The sequence below is a fragment of the Lepisma saccharinum genome, chromosome 7 (assembly GCF_977018435.1).
Source record: "Lepisma saccharinum chromosome 7, izLepSacc3.1, whole genome shotgun sequence".
NCBI classification, from domain to species: domain Eukaryota; kingdom Metazoa; phylum Arthropoda; class Insecta; order Zygentoma; family Lepismatidae; genus Lepisma; species Lepisma saccharinum.
The window spans coordinates 44,299,909-44,319,638 of NC_139235.1; the positions used below are offsets into that span (position 1 = coordinate 44,299,909).

At 38.9% G+C, this 19,730-nt stretch overlaps 1 protein-coding gene across 2 annotated transcripts in view; it reads right to left on the bottom strand.

Annotated features, from left to right (window-relative positions):
* The window catches only part of LOC145989832 (pecanex-like protein 4), a 131,984-nt gene that overhangs the window by 110,978 nt on the left and 1,276 nt on the right, over positions 1-19,730 (bottom strand). Inside the window, exon 1 of one of the 2 annotated variants that reach the window (XM_083125231.1) lies at positions 1,050-1,141. The exons of the other annotated variant lie outside the window; for it this stretch is intronic. The gene's annotated coding sequence lies outside the window, so the exon portion shown is untranslated. Of the gene's footprint in view, positions 1-1,049; positions 1,142-19,730 lie in introns of those variants that run through there. 2 annotated transcript variants of the gene reach the window in all.

The window sequence follows — 19,730 nt, forward strand, 5'->3', positions numbered from 1 at the left end:
TTTGGCTAACTGTGACGATGAGTATGAGTGATATGATGAAATTGATGAAGGGACACTCGCAAAGAACACATATGCCGAGGCTGGGATTTGAACCAAGGACCCCTGGTGTCATAGCATGCTGTCCTAACCACTCTGCCATGGAGGTTGACACGGAAATGCATGGAGAAAAGAGAGAAAGAGGGATTTAGAGGACACTTGAAAAAAAAAAAAATCTGTCAAAAGTTTGTTATAAGTATGCTTTAAGCACAGATGGGCTCCCATGTAGCCAAATGGTTAGTGCTCTCAACTTTTGTGCAAGTGGTCCTGGATTTGATTTGCGGTGGGAGCCCCCAAAATTTTTCTGACTCAGTAGCATTGTGAGGAAATCTGGGGGAACAACTGGACAAGAAGTAGCAGGATGTGGTCTTGGAAGCCAGAAAACAAGGGCAATGGGACTAAACATACTCACACAATGAAAAGTCACTTGTCAGCATGTGGCTCTCAGAGGGGCGTTTTATTATGGAGTTTAGTTTATGCACGATAGGTTAATCAGGACTGCACGTATGGGATTTGAAACTAGGATTACAAGGGGATACGAGAGAGAGTACTGCCCTCATAGATGAGTACATATGTGTAAACCTTATATGAAGTCTATGATTCTATTTGCTTAACCTAATTCGTCAATATCTACTTTCTGCCCACAAGTGTTTTTCTGGAATTATTGATAATAATTAAACAATAATCATCCACATCCATATAAAGCTGTTGTAATAGTTAACTGCTAAAAATAATTAGAAAATAGATGGATGTATTGTTGTTTTAAGTCCACTTTATGCACAGAAAGGCTAATCGGGACTGGGCCTACAGTTTAAAGTGGAATCCAAACCACTATGCCATGTGCCTCCACCAGGTATCGAACCCGGGTTAAATTAGAAAATAGAGATGCATATTTTTTGTTTATATACCTAGGTAATATAAGCACTGCATTCAAAACAAACACCTATTCCCATTAACTTTGTATACCTGCCAATACACATTTAGCCATTCAACTCCCAATACATAGCACTGACCTTAAGTACTTCAAGATACAGTGTTGATCACAGAGTGCTGAATGAAATGTTTCCTACTATTAATACTGCTCTCATAAACAGTGATCAATACTCTGGTGTCTTGGCAACCAGTTATGCATATGAAGGTAATCAATATTCAGCAAGAAGTGCGGTAGCTTGCATGTCTCTTCCTGCAAAGCACCTTGCTAACAATTTATTGATTTTTCTGCTGCTGCATGAAAACACAACACATTCATGATTTAACAGTGGCATGTTATATTCATATCAATTGCAAATATAAATTTACTTTCTTTCTTTGAACATTACACACACAAAGAAACAATGCATATTGCCATGTTGAGATGTTTAAAGCAATAGTGTAAAATAATAACTTTATTTTTTTGGTGGGAATTCAAACCTTGCCATCCTATCTGACCATCACAACACATAAAGTAGCAATGGAAAATATAAGATAATCGTTTTGTAAGATAGACCGTGGACATGGGACTCCCCAAAGGCACAGTGGTAGCATCATCGAATTGTAATGAAGGGGTCCCAGGTTCGATACTCCTGTGGAGGCACACAGTGGTTTGGATCCCACTTTAAACTGTAGGTCCAGTCCCGATTAGCCTTACTGTACATAGAGTGGACTTAAAGCACCAAATCAACCAACCAACCAAGACTCTGGACAAGATATCATACCCAGATTAGATTTTAAAAATGTGCTTAATTTTAATATTTTTTTTCTAAAGCCTTACTATGTCTGACCTTTAGATAGAATTTGACTTCAAGTAGGGGGAAGGGGGGGGTGTTCTGAAGAGATCCGCCTGAATAAAACATTACAATTTTTAGAATTTTCACAGAACAAAAGTTAATTCTGTCCACATGTATATAAACACACATCCCCTTTACATAAATTTATTTACATGTGCAGTAATTTTGAATTAAATGATTATTATTAGTTTCACATTTTACAACTTCACTCATTACTCACACTCATTTTCATATTAATACATTTATTCATAAATTATTATTACTATTATTATTATTGTTATAATTATTATTGATTGTTTTGGATGGCAAAGTTAAAGCACAAGACTTTTCTTCCCACCTCTACTTCAGATTTTACAAATTGGTTAGAATACATAATAGTTTGAGTAAAAAATAAAAACTAACTAACTAAATAGTTAAAATAATTATGTACAACATTTTATATTTCTGCAAATTTTGTGAAAATTAATTTTATATTTAAAATGAAAAGCAAATGTTGTCTCTGAAGTAGAGAAATGAAACAAAAAGTAGAAATATTATAACTTCTGATTCAAGATAGGGCAAGGAAAAATAATATATATGGTCTTTTGTCTATCAATGTGTCTTATATTATTTGTGGACCTCAAATAAGCATTTGACAAAATAAATTGAAAGACAGTATTCTATTTGTTTAAAATGCAGCAATGAACTTTAACAAAAAATTAAAAATTGTTGATATCCTGTATAGAAACCAGAAAGCCATAATCAAATAGAGATGAATGGGAAAAGGAAGTGGAAATTAAGACATGTGTTAAACAAGGATGTTCACTGTTACCATTGATTTTCAATTCATACAGCGAAGACATACAGAATGAAGTAAAAGAGAAATTTAATATTGGGGTCCAAGGAAATTAAATTACAGTGTGCTCTCTTTAATTCGAACTTGGATAATTCGAACAAAAGCACATTCCCCTTGAAACCCTTATCTAAAATAATGTTAAAAATGACTACTTAATTCGAATTTTGAAGGTTACATTTGGATAATTTGAAGTCAGGTTTCCAATAATTTAACATAAATCTTTCCAAGAAAGACCAAAGTGGTTGATACATAAGAAATTCCAACACATGACTTGTCCCCCTTCTATTTCAATGAAATGCCATGTTAAACTGTACATATTCTTGAATTGTTTGATTTTCAAAAAAAAACTTAAAGCTAGCACATTGATTGGTAAAATGTAGTAAATTAAATTATGTATATAAATAGTACATGTGAGTGGGTTTATAAAACTCACAATTTCAGTATTTAACACAAATTGTTACACAACTTAAGATAAAGAAATTCCACCTTGGCAAAACAAATAACATGCTCCAGCCGTACAACCAATTCAATTATTGTATCACAAGACATAACAGAACCCTAGCTAGAAATTCTTAAGCTCAGGACAACTCATCCTCCCCCATTTTCTTGGGGAAAATATAATCATTTTAGTAACCCGTGGATTTTATCTTCAGTGTACATTTAACTTATTAAAGTAAAATTTTCCTGTGACAAGAAGTTAGAAATGCGGATTTTATATATTTTTGTTCCAAATGATGCACCTGCTCTAAGTTGGAAACAGTACAATTCGGGGTTGAAAACGTGTGGATACCATATTGCTAAATACAGTCTCCAAAATTTAATGTTCGAACTCTCTCTCTCTACTATAGAAATCCCTTAACAATCTAAGATTTAACACTTTATCAAGAGCTTCCTATCTTCTACTTTAAATTTAATAGTCAATCCTACCCCAAAATTTCAATGAAAATGTAAGACTTACTGTTGATATTGAAGAGTGGATATTGCCTCCTTAAAAAATTAATTCTCACTCTCCACACCAGAATTTGCGCAACAGTCTAAGACAATATTAATACACAAGAATTGGATACCCCCTCAATTTAATGCTCAATCCCCCTCTAACTAAAATACTTGCTATAAACTAAGACCTAGAGTTGGATACTGTACCCCTCCCCAACGTTTAATTTAGAATCCCCCCCCAGAACCCACGTGTTAATTAAGGCCTACTACCTAAGAATTGGATATTTCTCCCCCTTTCTCCTTTGATAATACCCTTAAACACTTTCTTTTCTTCATCTAATGGATTAAATATGGTGCACTTAAGGGAAAAAAGGGTAAAGTGCTCCCCTGTGCATAGCACCATGCCATGAAGGCATATAGGGGGTGTGGGGGTAACGCCCCACACTTTCTTGATCCGGTTGTGAGTGGGGATGATGTGATCAGCATCACGCCCCAGACTGCCTTTACTCCCCAGGGTTTCCCCCAGGTACCCATGTTATTCGACGCTGGGTGGGCGCCGTGGCCGCTTCCTACGTTAGAAAAGTTCCCGGAATTGAACCGGCCGAGGATCGAACCCGGGACCATTAGCATGGTAGTAAGACGCGTTACCGACTGAGCCACCGCAGCCACTTAAGGTGTAGCATTTTTACATATATTTTGGAAAAAATATAAAAATGTTGAACTTTATATTATTTAAAGGGAAAAAATCCCCCCCCCCAAATCTCGATGGCCCAACCTGTGCCATAATCCCCCCACCCCCTTTGTGGGCACCCCTGACGGCACAGCAACTTGAAAATTTTCCATAATGCAGTTCAAAGACATGACTGTTTCCATAATCACATCTGTACACACATCCAATTGAAGATGTTTGGTAAATTAAAAGTTGATAAAAAGTTATAACTCTAAAGAAGATCTGACATTTTAAAACAATGAAACTGATAAAAATAGAACTTTTGAAAAGATTTATAGACATAAGATGTTTGCATGGAAACAAGAACTTGCATTTAGGAGCCATGATGAAACAAAAGGTTCAACTAATGGAGGAAATTACATTGATTTTAAGCAAATTGATGGGTAAATATGATCCTGCTCTCTGCAATCATTGCAAATGGAAGAGTGCTTAGCAGGCTCTCAAACAGAATTTTAAATTATCTTATTGAAGGTACCAGTTTTGTATTGATGAAAGAACAATAAAACACAAGTTTCAGCAAGCACTTTTGTTTCTATGCTGCTTGATGGATCATCATGCATCAGTAAGAGGTCCAATTTTCCTGTTTTATGATACGTAAGAGTAAATGGTAGTGCTTGCAAAAGATTCATTCGATTTGATGACATCAGTAAAGATAGAACAGCAACAAAATTTAATTTGGGCAACAAGATGGATTTGCATGCATAGGATGGCACAGCAGTAAAGGGAATGAGCAGAATGAATTACAATCAAAAGTGTATGAAGTGAATCCAGAAGCTATGTTTGTTCACTGCTACATGCATGTCTTACATTAGGGCATACATTTCTTTCATTTACAGCATTAAAGAAAGAAGTATCTTTCTTCTTTCAAAACATTTTGTGGGTTAGCCACATTTCTCTGTTTGAACACAGCAAAAATTATACATTACCTGTACATTTTCGAACATTTTCTATTTCATATTTCTGTTATTTTGTGTGCTTTTCTGCCACTTTTGGTCATGCTTAGGGTTGAGGCGATGCCAATGTATCGGAAAATATTGGTTGTAATATATCAGTTGGTTTATGATTGTTCCCAGATACATTGTCTACTCCAGTTCTATTTCATCAAACATTATGTGAATTCTTCCTCTTACCTCTTCCGTTCTACCTATTTGCACCACTTTGCTCTTATTTGCATTTACCGTCATTCTTTTACGAGGGCCACTATTTATATTTTGAGCCTTGGCAACACTGATTGAAGTTAGGCGCGATTTGACGTTTGCACGGAATCGTCTGGCATTATTGACCATAACGTACTTCAAATGTTTTGTCAATAGCTTCATTTGTGTTGTTTATGTTGCCTTGGAGATTGCGCGACAACAATAAAATGGAATTAACTTGTGAACATTTTCATGCGATGATTTTTTACGATTTTCAACATGAATTATCAAGACAAGAGTGCATCGATCAACTTACTTCCACATTTGGCAATAAAGCTCCATCCTTTGCCACTGTGAAATGCTGGTATAACGAATTTAATCGTGGCCGCCATTCGCTCACCGACGAGATTCGCAAAGGTCGTCCAAAATCAGTTGTTGTTCAAGAAAACATTGATGCTGTGCAAAACCTAATACTGCAAGATCGTCATGTGACATACTGTGAGATTGAGGCAACCATAGGCATTAGTTCCACCAGCATATATAAAATATTACATGATCATTTAGCTGTGAGAAAGGTATGTTCTCGTTGGATCCCACACAATTTGAACTCAAAAAGACACTCGCGTCAATTGGTGCAAACAAATGCTCAATAAATACAATCGTGGTGTTTCAAAAGACGTATATAAGATTGTAACAGGTGACGAATCATGGATATATGCATATGAGCCGGAACGTAAACAGCAGTCGACTGTATGGGTGTTTCAAGATGAACCCAATCCAACAAAAGTTGTTCACGCTCGAAGCACATCGAAACAAATGGTCACCTGTTTTTTCGGGGAAACTGGTCATGTGGCAACTGTGCCTTTAAAGGAACGTAGAACGGTCAACTCTGAATGGTACACAACAATTTGTTTGCCAGAGGTCATCGGTCAAATACGGAAAACAAACAAATGCCGTCGGATCATTCTTCATCAAGACAATCCAGCTGTCATACATCTCGTCTAACAACCGACTTTATGAACAGTCAAAAAATAGAATTGATGGGTCATCCACCGTACAGTCCTGATTTGGCACCCAATGACTTCTTCTTGTTCCCGAATGTCAAGAATAAATTGCATGGACAACGATTTTCGTCGGCGGAAGATGCCGTTGATGCGTTCAAAAACCATATTATGGAGGTGTCTCAAGAAGATTGGAAAAACTGCTTTGACAAATGGTTCGAACGAATGCAAAAGTGTATTGACCATAAAGGAGAATACTTCGAAAAACAATAAAGCAGTTTTCAATGCCAAATTCCTGTTTTTTCATTGTTAGGCTCAAAATATAAATAGTGACCCTCGTAGCCTTTAACACTTCTGCCCATTCTTTAAACGCCTCCTGTAGCTTGTTCTCTCTATCTGCTATTAGTATTATGTTATCTGCATATACTAATTCTTGGCAATGTATCGATCTCATATTCCAATTACCCACTTTTGTTCTTGCTGTTCTTCTTTTGCATATCTTTAGAACTTCATCCATACATACTATAAAGAGCTCAAGCTACTCACTGTTTCATTTTCACTCCTTTCTCCATCTGAAATCTTTCCATCCAATCTTACTATTCCTTCTACTCTTTAACATGTCGATTTTATTACTCAAATGAGTTTCCTGGGATTTCATTTTTCTAATTTTCTCTAATATTGCCTATATTTCTTCTGTGTACAGAGTCAAAATCAGCCTTTAGATATAATAATGCTAAATTCTTCTTGTTTCATTTTTCTAAGTATTTATCACATATCGTTTGGATGGAATATACGTGATCTTTTGTTTGTCTCTCAGAACGAAAAGCAGCCTGTTCTTCTTCCACATCCACTTCTATTTCTTTTCTTAGCCTTACTTCCAATATTCTTGAGTAGAGTTGCAAAAAAGCTGGCTTTTTTTAATGGGCGTTTTTCTCCCGATAAAAAGCCGGCTTCTTTTGGAAAGAAACTGGAAATATTGGCTTTTTTGGCTTTTTACCAATTACAGCTAACCTATTTCACTTTAAGTTACTTTTATGAGTTTACAGGTTTGTAGTGACATGTTTTACAACTAGGTAAAAAAAATTACATGATGTAGCTGCCAAGAGACAGATATTGGCCAATCCCAGTGGACAAGTGGACACATATTGCAAAATGGTTCATATACAATTTTAACTCTAGCTTACCGAGATGAAGAGGGGGGGCTTGCAGGCCAACCACATGTACATTTTTTAGATTTTTCAACTGTTTGAAAAAAAAATACATTGTTCTCTAGGATGTTCGCAATATTTCTATATTATTTTTTCTTAAAAACGTAAATGTAACGTAAATAGGAGGCAAAATGCACTTGGTGGGCTTATAAGGTGACACCTTTGAATTCATCTCATTCAAGACCCTCATGCCAGTGACAGTGTACAATTGATTGGTAATGATATTAATTATTGTAATTATTATATTTAATAAACAACTGCACTTATACAAAGAAGCATTAATAAAAAATTATTATGGATTTTGTGAGTTTTAGTGAACGCTAAGACATATGTGAGACACTCATGCAATAACTGGTTATTATTTTTTATTAAAGATAGTAATTTTTGTAATTTATTATAAATAATAAATAACTGCACATATATAATCAGCAAAGGAAGCTGTAATTCAATAGTAAAATGGTTTCTTGAATTTTAGTGATAAAAAACAAAGTGTGGGTCTCTGAGTTGCCTCTCGGTATGTATACCCTGTTCCAGCTTTCTGTGGAGCAGACAAATGAGAACAAGTCTCTGCGCAAGTAGTGATGCAAGATGGCTCCACCAATGAACAGTGAGAGGGACGGGATTGCCTAATGGAGGGGTGAGGCAACTGGAGTTACCTGATTTTCCTGTTTCCCATTGGCTTTGTTTACTCAATTTCCCTCCTCCTCTGCCACTATGTGCGGCCCTGCTCCACATTTAGCTGGAACAGGGTATAAGTTTCTTGTAAGACACGGGTAAGGTAGGGTTAATACTAAACGTGTAGTCTTGATGAGCACATCGGACCATGAAATGGACTTAAAACAACCTTTTACATGACTGTGTCTCAATTTAAATGTTGATGTCATAAAATATGAAACAAATGTTAATATTAAAATATTTGATGTCTCGGAACAATTAAAAATCTTTACTGTTCACAAGACACATGCAGAAGTATACGTATTATGTGAATCTGTGTATATCTTGTGTAACGGAGCTTTGAGACGGAAGCAACACATGGCACTGCTTCCTTAGTAAATGCAACATTTTGAACCGAAGCAACATAAGCTGCAAGTGTCACTTGAAAGCATACCCTCAGTAATCCATTCAACCTTTGAACTGAAGTGCGACAACGAGCTAAACATGTCACTTGCATGTTGCTCAGACTACACTGTTTTCTCGGTGGCGTGCATCGTGCAGCTTCGGTCTGTTGTTCTTACATGCACGGTGAATGTTTTGCTTTATACTGAAGGAGACTGTGTCGCTTGTCATCTGTGACTTCAATCTGAAAGCTCCTTCAATGGTGTGTATCATGCCACCTCGGTCGTGTGTGTGCATGCATGGTGGATGCTTGCTTACAGACTGAGGGGGCCCATGTCAGTTGTCAGTTAAATTTCACACCCCCCACTGTCATAGGTTGGTTGCTTCAGTCTGAATGTTCTCTATACTTAACAAGATTGTTAGTTACTTCATCAGACATTAAGATTTAATTTAGTCTATAAATCACAGATTTGCAAGTACTGTTGATGGAAAAAGGCCAGCTTATTGATAGAAGGTTCCTTTTATAATCATAAATGGGGCCTCTGGAGTGGAATAAAGTAGTGCTGTTGCCTTGTAATAAGGAGGAGACTGAGGTTAAATCCTAAATGGAGTTAGAGTGCTTCGGATATAATTTAAAACTGTAGGTCCAGTCCAGATTTCAAAAATATATTTTCTTTGCCCTTTGTGGCCAGGCCAGTCTTTCTTGCTTCTGCTTCAATTTTAGTGCCAGTGTTTTTCAACTGCCGGACCCCAAAACGTTCATTGCACCCAAAGGTTGACGACTAATTTAAATTTAATTTTATATTTGACAGCAAGTCAATAGGGGAAAGTGGGGCACTTTGCAACAGGAGGCATTTTGTAACAGTATTTTTTCGGTTATGTAGGATGAGTCTACTGCGCTGCGCTTACTGTCCTTCCAACACACGTTGGTTGATGTCTCTGATGAACCGTTTGTTATGTCAGTTGTCAGAGTGGAGGAAGAAATAATTTTGTGGACGGTGAGTAATTTTTAAGAATCTATTACAATTTCTTATATGCAATTCCTGTAAATGACCACAGCATGCGACATGTGGTCGATTGGAAGCATGTTTATTGAAGGTGTGGAAAGTGATATTGTTTTCCATGTGATGCAATTTTTGTGGAGGAAGAATAGTTTCCATAATCAAACATATCGGTGAGGCTAGTTGCAACAGATGTTGCAACCAGTGGCGTGCGGTGACATTTAGACTAGGGTACACAACATGGGCCAACCAAAATGGGTTACGGGGTCCAGATATCCCCCCCCCCCCTGGGCCATCACGTTATTCAGAAAATTACTTCTTTCCACAATTTTATAATGGGAATTTCTCATCCTTGTATCAATATCCAAATGTAACGAGGTAAAATATATGTATGATATTTTATATTCTGATAGTAACTACATAGAGTCCAACAATTCAACTTAGATTATTTCCTTCATGCAGTGCGATGAACATTGAATGGGAACGAAATGGCACAATCATTTTACATACTTTCAAATTGCATGGGATAAATTTGATAAATCTCAGTATCCTACTATTTATGTGATAAATCTAAATACAGTTTATTGTTTACTAATTTTAAAATCTTTTCAAGTAAAAGAAAAATGTGATAGCACATACTTAGTCTTATATTCAGTAACCAACACACATTTAGAATTTTCACTTATTTATTCTTATAGAAAATTACACGCACATCAGTATGGCAAGAAAACACTATATTTCACTTAGTAGTGCTAGATAAATACGTAAATTGTGAATGAATTTTTTATGTTTATAATCATGTGCATGTAATTTCTACTAGCAGCACAAAACATTAATATTGTTATGCTATCTGATATGGTCTCTTTTTCTTCCAGATTTTTAAAAAAAATTCCTTCTTAAGTTCCTGCCGAAACTATTGTTGTCGTATTGCTGTATAATAGTTGCCATATTATTATTATTATTATTTCTATTGTTTCAGGTAGCCTGCAAGATGAGGAACTACAAGAGAAAGACCCAAAAGAGGACTACACCGCCTGATGTGATGGATAGAGAAGCAAATTTAGTCCTGGAACACGAAGATGACAAAAATATCAGCTTAAGACAAGTGGCTGCAGAGTTCAACATTGAATATTCAACCCTCTCAAGATACATACAAAAGAAGAAATTACAAGGAAGTGGTCCTCGTGAGGGACAGAACATACGTTGTGGTTATGCGAAACCATGGAAAGTGTTTTTAGACGAAGAAGAGAATATCTTCAAAATGTACTTGCAGCGTTCCAGTGAGATTATGTTTGGATTAACACCACAGGAAGTGCAAAAATTAGCTCATCTCTGTGCAGTTAAGTTTGATATAAGTGCTCCTTCATCGTGGTCGGTAAACGGAATGGCTGGTATTGAATGATTCAGGGGATTCCTGCAGAGAAACAAAGATTTTTCGATGCGTTTGCCTGAATCAACTTCTTTAGCAAGAATGTCCAGTTTCAACAAAGAAAATGTGCGTATGTTTTTTGACAAAGTTTCTGAAGATCTGTCCAGAAACAATTATTAATCCTCAAGAATTTGGAACATGGATGAAACTGGTGTCACAACTGTTATAAAACCAAATAAGGTTGTAGCTCGAAAAGGAGCAAAACAGGTTGGCATAGTGAGCAGTGCACAAAGAGGTGAACATGTGTCAGTGTTTTCGGTCCATTTAAGAAAGTGTGTGGCCGAGCAATTGATTCTTGGTATAAGAATCATCCAGAAAAAACTCTTACAATCTACGACATACCAAAAATAGTTAAAACAACATTTTTTAATACAGTTACCCCTACCAACATAACATTAGGTTTTGCTCAAACAGGAATATTTCCCTTCAATTCTGACATATTTGAAGAAAGCGACTTTCCGTCGTGTTCCGTTTCAAATCTACCAAATCCAGCAGGACAGGTAGATAGTAGGCCTCCCGTATCTGATAGTGATGACATAGTCCAAACTGCCAGGTGGGATGCACTGCCGACTAAATCATCTTCAGGTGATGTTCAAAGTGAACCTTTGCATTCGCAAATTGAAATGCCGGGTCCAAGTGGCACACAAAAGTCTTCAGTAGTGAGTATACCTAAAGTTTCCTTTTCTCCTGAAAATGTTCGTCCATACCTAAAGGTTGACGAACCGTAAACGTAAACGAAGTGCCATTCTAACAAACACACCTGAAAAAAAGGCTTTGGAAGATTCAAAGAAGAGTAGTGCAAAGGAAAGGCAAGAAGAAAATTATGTGCAAGACAACATTATTCCAAAGTTCTTGCAAAGAATATCAGTGTTTAGTGTGTGGAGAAACCTACAAAGAGGAAGAAGACTGGGTGCAGTGCAAACAATGCAAAATGTGGTCCCATTGGCTGTGTGTGGAGAGGCAAAATGTGGTCCCATTGGCTGTGTGCGGAGAGAAATCCTTATTATGTGTGCATTGATTTCAAAGGGTGCCATTCTGACAATGCATAATCACTGTTGCAACTTACGCCATGCATGGGGCACATAGCAACACTCGGACCTGATTTAAATTAACAAACTCTTCTCACTTGAGTTTCAAAATTACAATTTCACATTTGTTTCTTTAATAGCCAAAAGACATACCATTTCATAGCATATTTGTAACTTGTTATAACTGTAACAGTCTTTGAATAAACAAAATTAAACTGAACACAAAATTTCATGTAAAGAGATTTGATACTAGATTTTCAAAAGGTAGAGCAATATTTCCTTTTCTGCTTCATGTACGTGTTCGTATAACAAATTCAAACATTGAAAATGATATCATACTATTAGGTTCTATTAAAAACATAAAAACATACTACTCTAGTTATGTGAATATGCTTATACTACATAGATATACAGAAGGTTGTTCGCTTTATATCCGACCATTTTTGACGGATACTCACCTTAAGAGATACCGCGCCGCCACCACCGATCATGTTCTATTGGACCCCCAGCATTGTGGACTATTGCCCGGCATCACAGTTTCCATTGCAGCAAGCTCCAGTGCAGGACAGGCATGGGAATTCTGTCTCACTCCTCCCTGCAAGCGTTCCATAGACCATCCAGGGTGCGCGGGCGGCGATGTTGAAGACGTCGTTTCAACAGTCCAAATGCACAAAAATCCATTGGACTGGCATCTGGGCTTTTCACGGGAATGTCTTCAAACGGAATGACACGAATTTCTAATTCCTCTGCCATTTCCTGATAAAAACGCCGTGATGTTCTGGCGGTATGACTCGAAGCCTTGTCCATATGGATCATCACCTGGTTCGCATCCATTCCATACAATTGTGGGATGTCTCTCCAATCGATAGGTGCCAGAATGGAGTCTTGGAAGTATCTGACTTTCACCTTCACGTTTTTGTCCACCTTGTCCAACTTACCCTCATATCCGAATCCCGTCACAACCATAAAGCCAAGAGGGAAACTTTCCCTGCACTGACGAACAAAGTTGCCGTGCTCCTTGCTGTCAATGTCACGGTATGTGATCGCCCGAATGTGACCACCAGCACCAGCAGTGAGATGGACATATGATTCATCCATTGTGACAACTTTCTTCCATTTGGAACCTGCCATGTACTTTTCACACAGTAGAAGGTGGTGTACACGGGCCTTCTGCACACACTTCAACCTGAGGCGCTTGCGAATTGTTTTGTTCACAGTTGACGGTGCGAGGTGAAATCTGTGGGCCATATCACGTTGAGTCGGGGGATTTTCTTGGCACGCCAATCGACGGATCCTCCTTAGCACTAGAGGTGACACTTTGCTTGCAGCCCTTCTCCTGGTGGTTTTCATGGGTGAATGTTTCGCAAGTAGAGCCTGTTTTGTGTAACGGGCCACAATAGCTTTTGCAGTAGTCACCCCGAGTGCTAACCCATTCTCCCGACACTGTTTCACAATGCGTACGTAAGAAAATTTAGCATGGAAAAGGGCCATTACGTAACCCTCCCAATACCGGTTGATTTTCGGTGCCATTTGATAACATTCACTACCAACACTCAGGCACCTACAAGGTCATGCACAACACTGCTCCCGCCAGCAGACCCATAGTTCCAGCATGATACACCAGGTGGCAGCACCGAATCGACAATGGTCGGATATAAAGCAAACAACCTCTGTATTTAATAAGCCTACCAAAATATGAAGATAACACTTGGAAAAAAAGCTGGCTCTTTTAAAACACTGTTTATGTCTAGCTACGAATTTCACATTGTATATGGTATTTTTATTTAGATATGACTGTCTAATTTACAGTAGGGAGATAAACCAGAACCATAGAACAGGAAAAATACTGGCAACTTATGTATTTTCATTGATTTGAGACACTTTTGTGAAAAAAGCAGAAAAAAGCCACGGAAAATAACTCCGGTTTTTTTCCGACCACTTCCAACTCTATTCTTGAGTACACTTTAAGTGCCACGGTGGATAGACATATTGCACAATAGTTCTCACAGTTGGTTGAATGGGAGTAATTTGATGAGAAGAGTTAGAATTCGGAATGAGGGGTGATGGGATTGATTGGGAAACTTACTGAGTGGTATTATTCAGGCCAGGGGGTGTGGTTGCACTCACAGCTAATACGTAGGCTCTCTCCTATCATTTGCATACTGAGATGTTGTTGGATTGTGATACAGGGTGATGATTGCTAGCCAGAAGCAGTCATTGGAGTACCATGGTGGTTGCTGGTATGGACAGCAACAGTGAAGGGCAGTTAGTTCTCTGGAAAGATGCTTCTGGTGTCGAAATCACTGTACAGAATGTGGAGGAGGGAACTTAGGGTGTATCTGATTTTGTTGGGATGGATATGGTATTGGGTGACAAGTACAGGTGTGGTTGGTATCAGGTTTCTTGGTGGAAATGCATGAGGCAGCTTTGGATATTTGTCTTGCAACCAGGGTGGAAGAACAACCATGGCTGACCAAGGCCAGTTGTAGGTGGAGGTTGTAGTCCTGTCAGGAGGTAGGTGGGATGTTGTTCTCTGAGGGCCAGGGAGAATGGGATTGATTTTTCATGTGGAATGGCTGAGAAAAGTTTCCCCTGCTGCTATCGCCAGATACGCTACCAGTCATTGTTCTTTCCCAATCAGCATCATGCTGTAAGGTGACTGTAACCTACTGTGTAAGCAAATGGAAGTGTTTCCTTATTTCCTTCTCATTTGCTATACAGCCATTCTTCCTTTCATTCATATATATATATTCCTCTTTTACTTGTTATTTAGGGCTTGTGGCCCTCTTTTCTTTTATTCACATATAACACAGGAATAGAATGAGGAAAAGTGCCAAAAGGGCAGATAAACAAAGATATGTGAGGTAGGAGACAGTAAACACTTACCACAAATAAGAAGTTATTCCTATACTTCGCGGCCTAGCCACATGTTCACGAAGTAGAAACAGACTATTGAAGATGGTGTCAGTACACCACATGTAGCCAGAAAGAAGAGGCAGATAATTGGGGTGCTTTTGCCAGTGTTTACTGCATGTTAGTTGGTGTGTGAAGTTTAGGAGGGCAGGGAAAGGGGTGGGGATGTTTATTGGGTGGCTAGGTTGAGTCTAGTCTGAGGGGGTATAGTGGGGTGCAGGCCCTTTCCCATCGCCTGCAGGAAGAGGTGTCTGTGCATGGGGGTAATAGGTGGATAATGCCCACACAGAAACAGTTGTTAAAGGTGGTGTTATGCTGTTGCTGTGGGTGGCAACAGTTGGGTCGAAGAACAGTAGTTATTGACTCTGGGGTTCAAGGAAGTAGAGGTTTTGCCAAGGTAGAAGTTACCACAGATTTGGCAGATGAAGGTGTACATAAGATTGAAGGAGTGGCAGGTGACCTTCGGGTCATAGGTGCTGACTCCATGGGGCTTGGGAAGGCTCAAGCCCCCCCAATGTTAATGATGTGGGGCAGAGCACCTCAAATAATTTTGCTTAAGATGATCTAATGTATTATTTTGCTTCTCTTGTAAAGCTTACTCTGAATTGTGCAACATGAACTTAACTTTAAATACACATTTGAAATGTTCTAGATCATCAAATTTGGGGACTGAGACTGCTAAACCATCAACTTGGGGGGGGGGGGCTATGAACGGAGACAGCAAAACACATGACTTATTACTATATACTAAGTATATGATTATGAGTATTGATAACATTTTTACTAAAAAAGAGTTTCAAAATAACGAGGTGATATGACAATTATACCAGTATGTTGTTTAGTGAATTCTGAACAATTTGAGGTCGTAAACACGACTTTCAGGCAATATTGATATATGTACGATATTTAGTTATCCTCGAAATCTCTTCCTCTAGTCCAAAGAATAAGGGGAAAATAATTCTAAAGTCTTTGAGTTTATTTAACACTGGCTTGCAGTAAAGTACGCAAGGAAAGCTTATGAAAAGTCTGTATTGCGAAAGCGGGAACGGCTATGATCGAAGGCATTATTGATAAAGCACGGCGTGCTATGTGTTTATTTATTATTGCAAAATTAAATTTAAAAAGTAAAATATTGTAGCAAGAACAAAACAGTAAAACTATTTGCCTGCGATTTGTGTTAGCATTTATGTAAATAATTACATAAAACTGTTAAAAATTGTAAATATTCGCTATTTTTATGCATACGTCAACACTAAGGTTCTTTGCACCCGTCACATGTTCTATCTTTACAAGTCTGTTGTGGACATTAAAACGCACCCATGCCCTCACCGGGACTCGAACCCGTGACCTCCGGATCAAATCGAGTTGAGTCGACCACCCAACATGCTCGGCTACTGAGGCCGGCATAAAACTGTTATGTTGGCCTCTTAATGTAAATACATAGCCTACTTTTAAATAAAAATGTTAATTGTTATCTAAAAAACAAATGAGCAGACACACGTTTTTCATGTTACATTTCATTTGCATGAGGAATATAATAGCTGCTTAAAAACTGCTATACGAAGACTTAATTTTTATTTTTAAAAAAGGGAGGGAGTGAGTCATTCATTCATTTATTTCAGTGATCAGAGCCCCCCCAATAATTTTGACAAGTCGGCGCCCCTGCTTCGGGTAAAGGGTAAACTTACCAGCAGCAGTAAGGATCTGGAGGTGGTGATGAATAGGAGCAGGTCTGAGGGTGGTATTAGGTGATCAGAGCAGGAGGATTGGTTTTGGATTGTTTGGTGTCAGTGTGGGAGGTGGTGATTTGTTTGTTGATGAGGGTGAGGGCAGCCATGGTTGATTAGGACAACTGGTAGGAGTGACAACTGAAGTGGTGGAGATATTGGAGGTGGTTGGTTGGTGGGATATGAAAGGATGTTTCCAAGTGGTCTCCCACAATGTGGACATCCACATTTAAGGTCACTTTGTCTTTGGGGTGAATTTGAGGGTGGTGAAGTCATTCAGGTGATTTAGGAAGGTGGTGAGGGAGGGTTCGCCATGTGTCCAGAGGAGGAAAATGTCATCTATGAATCTTAGCCAGAGGAGTAGTTTTAGTTGCGAGTCTAGAAACTCATGTTCCAACCTACCCATAAACAGGTTAGCATAGGAGGGGGCCATTTTCGTACCCATGGCTGTCCCACGTATTCGCAGATAGTGCTGGTCTCCAAAGTGAAAGTTGTTAGAGGTGAGTACAAGGTTGGCTAGTTGAATAAAGAAGGGTGTGCTGAGTCTGTGTGTTCTGGATTAGCTGCTAAGGAATGATTCAGTGGAAGGGAGTCTATGGACATGGGGGATGTTGGTGTAGAGGGAGATGACATCAACAGTGATGAGGATATTGTTGAATGGTAGAGGTGGTAGGTTATGGATGATATCAAGGAAGATAGGAGGGCAGGGTTTGCCGAGGGATTGGAGGGGGGAGCCTATGAAGGCTGATGTGTGTTCTGTGAGTGAATTGTAACTGGACACAATGGGTCTCCAATGGTTATTGGGATTGTGAATTTTGGGGAGGAGGTAAAAGTGGGGGTGCAGAGGTTGAAACACACCCAGATTCGTCAGACCAGATGACCTATCCTCACTGCTCATGTGCCCAGCCTCTGTGCCCTCATCAACATTTTTGACCCTTCACAGCATTACACAGTGCCACCAATAGTTCTGGAATAGTAGCTCTGCTATGAATGATACCAGTAAGTATGCAGTTCCTGTTGGATAGTTTTGATTGATGCAGTGTCCTGGAGATGGAATTTCATCTTGGAGGTATCTGGGACACAGTTGTCTTGTGCTTTTGGGCCACTACCTTTCACCTGCTGTTCTGTTTCGAAGGTGATGCCTTACCTTCTTTACTGTAGGCTGCCATCACAGTTGACACCATGTTCCTTGCAACCACCACAAAGTTGGCCGTTTTCATCACTGAGGCTCCAGCTAGATGCACTCCAATGATCACGCCATTATGAAAGTCTGAGAGGTCGAATATAATGGCATTTGACTGCAATAAGTGTGTTCATATACATGGCGAGATCTCTACAAAACCTCGACACCAATCGGTAGAAGAGGATCGGAATAAGTAAGTAAGTAAGTATATACAATACATATGATTGCTGCTGATAAACTAATCACTAGGTGGCAGATTTCTGTACCAGGTGGCATGGTTGTATTGCAGGGTATCGAACCCGGGACCCCTTGATGATAAGGCGACAACGCTACCACTGCGCCATCGGGGTGGCCCTGAAGGGGAAATTAAATCAGGCACATTATGACAGGCAACTCCTGGGTTGCTCGTGCAGAACTCTGCTGAAAGCTCCAATCCTGATCATGAAAGAGTATTGTTGAGATCCTCGACCATTGTGTCCATGACCATCTTCTGATACACTTGGGCTGATGTTTTTACCCCATTCTCGCAGAAATGGAGGTCAGTAGTGCCATCATAACTCACCCCCCCCCCCCCTTACCTTCTCATGAACTTGCGGCATACATCCTGTCATGTTGAGAGTTGAAAGCCTCCTCAACAGTACAACATTTTTCCATTGGCATAAGGTGATTTGCCTTCATTGCCCTATGATGCTTTAACTCAGGTGGCAGAAAGTGACCTGTATGTCCCTTGTAAGTTTTCAGTCCTACGTCACTTCATAAGAAATGAGACATGGACATTTTGGCAATGCACAGGATTTTAGCGAATGCAGACCACCACTGGTTTTCCCCAGTTGCACAGTCCTTGCATGGCCATCCCTGAATAGGCCTGTCATTCATTGTACCAGTGTTACGGAAATCCTGGATAGTACAACACATAGACCTCTTGGAGATTCAAAGCTTCCGGAGGGTGAGGGTGATGAAAATATTGCCTGCTAACTTCCCTACCTTACAGAGTGACCCATTCCATCATAGAAGCTGTATCTCAACTAGCAATGACTCAAGTGTTGAACAGAGACAATTATCAAGCATAGGACAAGATATTCTCCATCGACAAGCGACAGTAAATATCGTAGAAGCATGGTAATGAATGTAGAAGTAAATCAGAACCTCAGTAGAATGCATTTAGGGACTTTATTTTAATGCTAAGGGAACCAAATCTAACCTGCCTAACCTAACAACGATAGCATATATTGAACAAAATATTAAGTGATCGCTAAAACTCTGCAGTATTTGTTAACAGACATAAATTGAAATCGAACCATGTAAAAATTGCATTCGTAGCATGATGAAATTGCAATAAAACAAAAGGAACTTGGGCCCCGCTATGCAATAACATGGAAACCATGTTTCTGATATGAAGACGTCTTCCTTTCCACACAACGGGCTTGCTACCGTAGTCATTACACAATATTGCTCAAGTGTTGTTCAATAATTGAGACCCATTGCATGGAGCGTTCATTTGCATGTGAGAAAATGGCATCTTGCGTAAAGTTGAAAAATATGTTTACCCCCGAACCATTCATGTAAGGTTAGGTTAGGCAAGCATAGTAAAAATTAAGGGTGATTGTAAACATAGTTTTGAAATGCTAATCATTGCAAAAAATAGTTGTTTTCTTCATAAATCAATATGGTGTTTACTTTGTTCACGGACCCACTTTTTTCGACATATTTCACAATTTGTAGACATGACCGCCAAATTTTAACTG